This window comes from Cydia fagiglandana, chromosome 12 (genome assembly GCF_963556715.1).
Source record: "Cydia fagiglandana chromosome 12, ilCydFagi1.1, whole genome shotgun sequence".
NCBI classification, from domain to species: Eukaryota; Metazoa; Arthropoda; class Insecta; order Lepidoptera; family Tortricidae; genus Cydia; species Cydia fagiglandana.
The window spans coordinates 16,311,659-16,322,331 of record NC_085943.1 but is presented as its reverse complement, the minus strand read 5'-3'; positions in this window follow the sequence as shown (position 1 = coordinate 16,322,331).

The following is a 10,673-nucleotide window of genomic DNA, read 5'->3' as shown; positions in this document are numbered from 1 at the left end:
TCGCTAGCTCGTAGTTCAACCCTAAAACCCATTCGCTAGCTCGTGTTTCAATTCCACACTCGGTTAAAATACAACTTTGCACCCTTGTAAAACAAATAACTATTTTGCCGTTATTTGGTTATCAAGTCTGTCAACGGTAGATTCACAGTGTCATCCCGCAAAATATAGGTAATTGAAATCTAACGCCTTATTAGTCTCCGAGATAATTATTAATACTTGAAGGTAATATTAAAAGCAACCATTCCTGTACGTCATGTTTGTAGTTAAGTTGTTGAATATACCGGGTGTGGCCTGTAACACGAGCAAATAATTAAAACATAGATTGTACTCCTCAAACGGTGACAATTTTGTTCAACAACTTTTAAAAATTATGAAATATTTAGACTTCCTATTTTTCATACAAAATAAATATTATCTTCAATCGACGCTATCGCCACGCCATATCATTGTGATTGACGTTGCTTGTCATGCCTTAAACAAAACAAAATTCGCAATACATTGCGTCTTAGAATAAACTTTAAAGTGTATTAAAAATCAAACTACAAGTTATTTTTAAAAATTGCTGAATAAATGTTCATCAGTACGAGGAGTACAGCCTACAGTTTAACTTATTACAGGCCACACCCGGTATGCCTAGAAGTTATTTTATTACACACAGTGTAAAGATATCATATTACTATGATACATTTTCATTGCGCGAGTGAAGTCACTTAGTAAATAACATTCAGAAGCCTGTTCGTCAGGCGCCCTCTTGAGGCTCACTACCTATTTTACTTACCAAATAAAACAGATCCTTTTAAGCTCCTCGTGTCAAGACTGCTTTCAAGCAAATTGTCCATCAATACTTTTAATATTAAACCAATCTCACGAGTATCGGCGAAGCAATACTCCGGGGAAGCAACTGTTTACAAGACTGGGTATTCTCACATTATCCGCAGTAGTAATAATGTAGGTGGCTGTGTACAAGCGTCCTACAAAACGAACGCAATGGTACACGAGTGCAATACGCGAAACGTTAACACCTAACAAGCTTGTACGTTTAGACGCAAACTTGTGAAGTCGTTCAAATTAAATCACGATGGTCCCACGATCTACAACAAGTTACCAAGCATTGTAACTGAGGCCACAAGTTTTCATTGGTTTAAGTGCCGTCTAAAACACTGGCTTATGAGCGTTCATTCCAGGCATAACTACGATGAATTCTTATAAAGGCAGTGGTCCATTTATAGGTACATTCATTTAGGTGTAATTATTTATTTATTTGTTATTTCTGTACAGATTTTTAGGGTTCCGTACCCAAAGGGTAAAACGGGACCCTATTACTAAGACTTCGCTGTCCGTCCGTCCGTCCGTCCGTCTGTCTGTCACCAGGCTGTATTTCACGAACCGTGATAGCTAGACAGTTGAAATTTTCACAGATGATGTATTTCTGTTGCCGCTATAACAACAAATACAAAAAACAGAATAAAATAAAGATTTAAGTGGGGCTCCCATACAGCAAACGTGATTTTTGACCAAAGTTAAGCAACGTCGGGCGTGGTCAGTACTTGGATGGGTGGCCGTTTTCTTTTTGCATTTTTTTTTTCCGTTTTTTTTTGCTTTATGGTACGGTACCCTTCGTGCGCGAGTCCGACTCGCACTTGCCCGGTTTTTTATGTGTTATATAATTTATTCGGAAGAATTCGTGAAGTAACTAATTATGGTTGTATAATTGCAAATTTTGTTTTGTATCATATTATGATATAAGTTATATCATATAACTCAATATTGTAATCTGTTGCCAATCATTATTATTATGATTTATGACATGTAAACGGGTTTTATAGAATAAATCACTATGACTATTATAAATGAGAAAGTAACTCTGTTTGTGTATCTGTTACCTCTTCACTACTGATTTACACGAAATATATAGGTAGTCGGATGTCATGAGAAGGACTAGGTATAGTTCATATCAAACATCATTATTCCACGCAGACAATGTAGGCAAAAGCTAGTTGTCATTAAAGGCGATATTCGATTGCGACTACAGCAGCGTTACAGCGTGGGAAAATAGGCGATGTCGCTATCGATATTTTTGATAACTTTCGTTATTGTAGTTGCAACATTAGTAATGTAAAAGGAGATATTTGCCTGTTTACCGCTGCTGAAACGATGCAACAGTAAAGGTGACAGTTCATTTCCAACGACAGCAGCACTACCATTCATTTTACTATGGAAATTGACAATAACACGGACGCGTTCGTATCGTACTAGTAGTGCAGCTGCGGTCAGATATGGAATGTTACCCTAACTCTGGTATTAAAGTAGGTCTAGCACAGAATGGACACGACAGTATCGCCCACGAGATAGACTACCCGTTTTTTCTAATGTATTCATAAGATAAGGATGGATGGAAAAAGCGCTGGTGGCCTAGAGGTGAGAGCGTGCGACTTGCAATCTGGAGGTCGCGGGTTCAAACCCCGGCTCGTACCAATGAGTTTTTCGGAACTTATGTACGAAATATCATTTGATATTTACCAGTCGCTTTTCGGTGAAGGAAAACATCGTGAGGAAACCGGACTAATCCCAATAAGGCCTAGTTTACCCTCTGGGTTGGTAGGTCAGATGGCAGTCGCTTTCGTAAAAACTAGTGCCTACGTCAAATCATGGGATTAGTTTTCAAGCGGACCCCAGGCTTTCATGAGCCGTGGCGAAATGGCGGGATAACGCGAGGAAGAAGAAGTCAATCATGTGCTAGCCCGGTAGCTGCGGTCTTAATCGGGATGTAAACGTCAGGGCAAATTTAGAAATTTATTTAATTATTCCTTATTTATATCTTATATATTTACGTCTGTAGTAGTAGTTAAGTAGTTATGCATACTTTGACAAAGTGCTTATAATTATTTAGACTAAGGAATTTGAAATATTTTGTGGTTCACCAAAATTTCACAGTTACTGTGTGTAAGTGTAAATCGTTTGTGACAGTAAATTGTTAGCCCTAATCTTTTCCTATCTATTTCAGTAAATGTACAACCATAGAATCGAAAGTCAACGTATTCATACGCGTTAACACACACTATCACGTTCACTAATAAAACACAGGTGCGTGTGAAATTGTGTTCGCTTCAAGATTCCTGCATGGCGGTTACAAATTTGGTTCTTAATGAGTCTTACGGCTCATGGCGCCTCGTGGAACCGGAAGCGAGGACTCGACGCGGGCTCTAATAGCTCAAAACGGCTTACGGCTCGATTCGGGAAATGAATTAGAGATTCACTAGATATGAAATAGTAAAGATATGTGACGTTCCATGGCAAAAGGTACCTTGAGGCGCGAGGCGGCTGGCGCCGCGATTCGGGAAATTAATTAGAGATTCACTAGATATGAAATAGTAATAGTTACCTATTTGTTTTACATGGGGGCAAAGTTGTTGTTTAACCGCTCGTGCTAATATTGATACCCGAGTAAGCGAAAGTTTCCAAAATTGAAAAATGGAATCTTGAGCGTTGCGAGGGTTTCAAAGCACGAGGGTTAAACAAAATTTGCCCCCGAGTGAAACACAAAATTTTTCACCACACCATCCCGAAGCAAATGTTAAATGTAAAATATCAAACAAAATCAAACCAAATCAAATCCAAATGAATGTTATTATATATTTATCATCCAAAATCATCATTCAAAAGTCAATTCTACCAGCAAACATAAGAAAACAATTCAAAATTTGCATTTGATTACTTTGCCTCACATGTGAATAAAATGCAACTTTGCTATCAGTTTTTGAAGTGCAAAGTAAGCCTTTCCGAGCTGGTGTGATGAAAAGATATGTGACGATCCACGGCAAAAGGTACCATATGACGGCTGGCGCTTATGTCGCATAGCGCCGTAATAATATTGCAGCGGCGTTAATAATAGCGTAAGCGCCAACCGCCATAAGGTATCTTTTGCCGTGGAACGTCACATATATCGTATCTAGTCAATCTCTAATTCATTTCCCGAATCGCGGCGTTAGACTGACGTCATCTCGTTATAGCAGATTCCAGGATACCTACACGTGCTTATGATAAAGCGTGTGGCATGGAGTGAAACTAATAAATCATATTTCTTTAATCATATTGCTTAACGCAAGGAATGTCACTGTCGTTGTTAAGACAAATGAGCACAGCCGAAAAAAAAAAACTATTTGTTAAATCTTCTCTGAATTTTATGTTATTTCTCCTGAGAATGATAAGCTGTTACCATTTCAGCAAATGAGTGTCCTAAAATTTTCCACACTCTTTTCAAATCTCTTATTGCGTTACCGTCGTAAAAAGTATATAAAATTATGGTAATAAAAAACTAGCAACAGTTTCTTTCTAAAACGATCGTAAAAAATTGTGAATAATAGATATTTTTACCAGTGAGTCTGGGTGAAAAAAAAATACAAAGTAGCATTTTGTTGAGTATAAAGCTCTGAATGGTATTTTATGTAAGAGTTATTTACCTACTGAATAAATAAGACTAAGAAAAGACCATAATGAATTAAAGCTAATCAATGTTGAGCGTTAAGTAGATGAAGCTTGATTAAATTAATCTTTGCTGCTTCGGTGTAAATTTAGTTATCCAATTATGATAATTGTTGTATTCTACATTGAAATTATACAGTATTCCCATGCCGACGCCATCCAAATTTCTATCTAAATTAATTATTTGGTGATCATTTTTATCAAGCTGAATTTCGAAAGGATCTGAAAGATAAGATAACGTTTCTTTGCAAAAAGTCAAAGAGGTTCTATGGCTAGCTTTGTGAAGTAAAAAAATATCATGAAAGCGGAATTTAAACCATCACCATTTATAAATCGAGCGCCATTTTACTTCACTGTTACTAGTATTCATTATTTATGTCTTATAAGCAACAAGTATTTAGCTAATTTATGTCATCAGAGTTTCGTTTCGACAACCAAATTAGTAAATTAATAAATGAGCAAACTGTAGGCAGACACTAAACTAGTTCGCAACAATGTCATAAAACATGTAACGAAGGTACCTGTCCGCATTAATTAGTTAGCGACGCCAAAGTGGCTACAAATATGGTGACACACCATACCACCATGTGTAACGTATAAAAAGTAGAATACATTTTTATAAGAGTCAAGAAAATTCTTATGATCGTAACGTAAAAGAAACAAAGGAATACGTACCCATTTTTCTGATTGATCCGTCGTTCTACCAAAGTACGTAGTTTATATCTAAAGCAAAGAACATATTCTTGTTTAATAATAAAAACTACGCACTAGTTGCTACTAATGATGTGATTGAATTTATACGGTGGATCATATTTATTTCTACACAAGAAAATATAAATATATTTGTAGGTACTTAGGATATAGTAAATAACCTTGTCTGTCACTGTCTGATTTTATTGCATCTATCAAAAATGATCCATTGCGGTCAAATATCAACGGTACTCATAAAAAATCCTTTTTCAAGGAAAACATTTTAGGAAAACTTATACCTATTAAGGTAAACGTACTAGGTAGTGCTCGACATGCTAAAGCCCAATAGATGACACCTTGTTGTCACCTCTATTGACAATGACTTCAGTTTCAAGATGACGTATACTGGGACCGCGTCGAAAACCAGTACTTTTACCTTACATTCGCGAATTTTCATAACTGTATTTAGAAAAAAATACAAATAAATATACCTATTACATATGATTTATGTATTCGAAGTAGCCGGCCCGTACTTGTAGCATATTTATTTATTTAATCTTTATTGCACAAAAGAAAAATCTTATAGTACAAAAGGCGGACTTAATGCCATAAGGCATTCTCTACCAGTCAACCTTAAGGCTAAACAGAGAGACGGTGCTATAATTACAACAACACAACAACAGCATATGAACTTGTAGTATATCGTGTTTCAGGGGAAACCTACGCCTTACTGATGGACCCCAATGATCATAATCTCGTCTACACTGACCTCATATGTAAAGTATCTCGATACAAAACGTTACTATCAATAGATATACATACATACATATACATGCATATAATCACGCCTATTTCCCGGAGGGGTAGGCAGAGACCACGGATTTCCACTTGCTACGATCCTGACATACCTCTTTCGCTTCCTTCACATTCATAACATTCCTCATACACGCTCGCCGGTTTAGGGTGCTCTTGACCTGGCCTTTCTTCAGGATTTCCCCGATCTGATCAGAGAAAGTCCGCCGAGGTCTATCCCTTCCAACTCCCACTTCCACTTCTCCCTCATACCTCTCTTTGTCAGCCTTCTTTCACTCATTCTTTCCACATGTCCAAACCATCTCAACATACCTCAGTAGATATTTCATAGATAACTAAGTATAATAATACGCAAAGGTCAGATAACTATATCAAATGTGTCAACTATAATAAAGGTACCTCTATATTAAAGGTTTATTCATTTATTGTATGTTATTTTCTAAGCGTTTTTTACAAATACGAGTATCCGGAATATCAATCGTTATCCGTTATAAATTTTCGTTTTAATAGGGTCGAGTCTCTAATAGCCTTTAATCGGGAAACGGGTGAGTCAGGTATTAGGATGAATTTGTGAGAACTCTGATATATAATCCGGGTCCCGTGTATTTTACTAAATTGGATGTGTGTCATATTTAACACACTTCCTGTATATCAATTGCAAAGCAAAATGTATTAAGTAAAGTTACTCAGACGTTTTTATAGGTTTCTTCTGGTGGTAAAGTAAGAAATCCCACGAAGCAGGAGGTCCCGGGTTCGAATGCCGGTAAGGGCATTTATTTGTGTATTCATCACAAATACGTGTTCCCTAGTTATGGATATTTTCTATGTACATATATAAGTATTTATAAATATGTGTATATTATACATATAATATCGTCGTCTAGTACCTACCTACAACACAAGCCTTATTGAGCTTACTGTGGGACTAGGTCGATCTGTGTAAAAAATGTTCTATAATATTTATTAATTTATTTAACATAGATCAAACACAGTTCTGTTTTATTGCCCACATAATACTTTGTTGTAGATATAATACATTATGTTGAGCGTAAAATGCATTAAGATAAAATATTATTATTATCCTTCGAGTGCAAAGTCCCGTAGTTTATAATTTCAGTAATCGACGCAAAGTTATAATTTCAACAACTATAAAATGCCACCTGAAGGCATTATTCTTTACGAGAACAAACGTCAGAACACTTTATATGTTACCACTTTTAAAATATGAGTAATAAACTTTTTACCAAATCGTTATCGCAGCTATTCGACGTACACAAAACAAAATTAGAACCTTAAAATACAATATTCTCGTCAAGAAGGAAACACATAATATAAAATATTGGCAATCTGTCGTTCATAATATTATTGTAGGTGATGTTATTTACGACAAAGTAAGAAAAATAAAAGGGTCTTTTACGGATTCGCAAAAAGTTTATAAAATAATAAATGTCATTGTGAGTAAGTAATTTTTTTTGCACCATAAATAAACTAAAAGGTAACAACAGGCGGTCTTATCGTTAAAAGTATATTTTTCAGACAACCTTTGGGTGGTAAGCAATTTGAGGTGATGACAAAATAAATTACGAGTCAATTGAATAAATTTACAGTTTCCACAAACTTCATCTCTTGAACAGATGAAATGCAACTGGGTAAAGTTAAAGCAAGTACTTCACTTGATTTAGAACACAAAACTTTGTCTTAGTGCATTCTGTGATAAACTTATCTGCATTCTGTGGATTGTATGAATTAAAAAGTTTAGACAATTGTGAATACTTCTTAAAATAGAAATCATATCATATATGCATTATGTGTGTGCTTTTAAACCTACTTTGAATAAACAAAACTGTTAGGCATTAAATGAAACTCGCACTTAATTTTTAGAAAATTACGTATGAAATGCCATTTTGCAATTTAGACGACACTTTGAAAATTTCAGGTAATATTGTTTTTTTAGATCAAAAATGCAATTCAGATATTAGACGTAGATAGTAGAAATGCTGCAGTTATTACAGTTATTTAATTTTATTTGTAATGATGAATAGAATTGTTAAGGGTGTATATGTAAGTAAATAGTTTTTGATACTTTTACACTACTACCTATGTCTAGTTTTAAGTTATTTTTTTAATTCCATGTTTAAATTCTGATGTATGTTTGACTGTTTATATTTTTGTATGTCAGTTCACTAAATAAATCCATCGCAACTAGTCGACTGCCTGGTCATTGATTATTTTCCACTCAAGCTATCGAAATTCCCTCCTTTTCAAGAATTCTTTTTCGAAAAACGTCCTGAGAGGTTTTAAAGATTCATACCTACATAATTGTGTTATTAGCAAGTTTTAGCAAAAATATAAGGAAAATGAGGAAGTTGTCTGTTCAAGCTAATTTGTTATACGTGCCTGTCATGGGAGTATTTTCCTGTCAGACCCTTTAGGGTGAATTAATTGCATCACTAGAAACCTCAGAAGTGAGTAAGATGAATGGTTAGTTTTACTTCTGGATATCAATTCCATTTTCTATCGAAAATTTTACAAAACAATATGGTGATATATATCATCGTCACTTAAATAATTACGTACTTATTAAGTAATACAAAATATGATGCAAGATTTTAAATGTATAACATTAGTAGATTGTTAACCAAGGGTTGAAAGGCACTCATTTCTGTCGAGGTAGTCCAATAGTCCGAGACAGAAATGGTGCCTTTCACCCGAGTTAAACACTCTACTTTTCATATCGAATGCGAGGAAACCAAACAAGACAAGGCAATTCGCAAAATCAGTAATGGAAGTAAGTACCTAATAAATCTACGGCCATGATTTATTTTCCTTAAGACTTACTTGCAATCGGAGACTTTACATGTGTGAAGATTAATAATCCCTAGCGAAAATCATTTAGATTGCAATATTAACGAAAACACACATTTTTTAACAAACTGCGGTAATTTTAAAATGATTTGTTCATTATAGTATGAAAATCAGCGGGATAGTCTCTTATTTTTTAATTTTATACTTTTTCGTTCTAAAAGCCGCAACAGACTACCGGACTGCACCGCGACCTTGGTGCGCCGCACCACGTAATAACATAATAAAAGTATTTTAAATATTAAATAACAATTTAATTAATAATATAAGTAATTTTTATCTTGTATTTTATTTTATTGTCGGTCCTTGGTCGTCAGACACCAAAAAACTGGTTAAAGAAATTTCTACCAAACTAGTCTGGGTGTCTGGCGACCTACAAGCTGCCCCTTTTTTCGCACAAAAACTCAGCCTCGCTGTGCAGAGGGGGAACGCGGCCAGCGTCCTGGGAACAATGCCTCAGGCTAATTTAGGGCTAGATTTATGATTTATTTATTTTGTTATTTAATATCTGTTTTAATATAGTGCTAAATAACTTTAAAAATCAATTTAATATCGTACAAACGTTTAACTGTGGCTGTTTAAGATTCTGCCTTTGCTCATTTACGCAAGTGGAAGGTTTAAAAAATATTTTTGGTGTATTCCTTTTGGTTCCCGCCTTATGAAATCGAGTAAATAGAATTCAAGGAAAGAAATCATGAATAAGTTGTTTTTAACAATTCTTTTAGATCATTTTTTATAAAAAAAAAAGGATTAACGTGGGATTAGTAATATTAAACAATTACCAATTGTTCCAGGCGAGGAAATAAAGACACTATTTTTCCATTTTGTTTCCACCCAGTTGTTCGTGGGACGGGGACGCAGAGGAGTACACCACTTTTCTGCACTAGAGCATAAACGTATCACTTTCTGCGCACCTTTTAGAACAACAACGACCCACTTTCAGAGCATGAGATATGAAAAAAATTATCATTGCCTGCCCCGTTTTACTTTTTTCCTCGTCTCTTGAACATTACTCAGGAATATATATAACTATCTTGGTTTTTATTATTATTTAAGATATAAAATTACGGCGTGACATTCAAATGTGTGGTTGATACGCTTAAACAACGCCGAGCCGAAATATATAAATTATATGAAATATTTGACATCTCTGCGTCAAAAACATGATGTAGGTATCTTATTTCATTATATTAAATATAAGTTAATGATTTCCACCGATATGTAAGAAGTCGCTTAGCACCTACTGACTGTTAAATGTGGTAGGGCTAGTGTAAACACGTCCTCATTGACATACGCTGAATGAAAATTTTAACGCCATTAGTAAAATGTATCTTTTCTTGGAACACGAATAAACAAGTAGTGACAGTGGTGCATTTCGCCGAATTCGTTTTTCCTTCTTCTATTTTTATTCACTGCAATGATACAGTATCGTATTTTTAGAGTTCCGTGGCCGATCAAACAGAACACGCATGTCAGACTGACGTCCACCCATATGTTACAGGTATTTATTTACGTTTTATGATGTTTAAGTAAGAAAGATTTTTACAAGTTGTCTGATTTTTGAAGTTTATTTAAATTAAACAAATATTGATGGATTTATACCGGGTGTGACCTGTAACATGAACAAATAATTAAAACATAGATTGTACTCCTCAAACGGTGACACTTTTGTTCTACAACTTTTAAAAATTATGAATTATAGACTCCCTATTTTTCATACAAAATAAATATTATCTTCAATGAACACCATCGCCACGCCATATCATTGTGATTGACGTTGCTTGTCACGCCTTAAACATAACAAAATTCGCAATACATTGCATCTT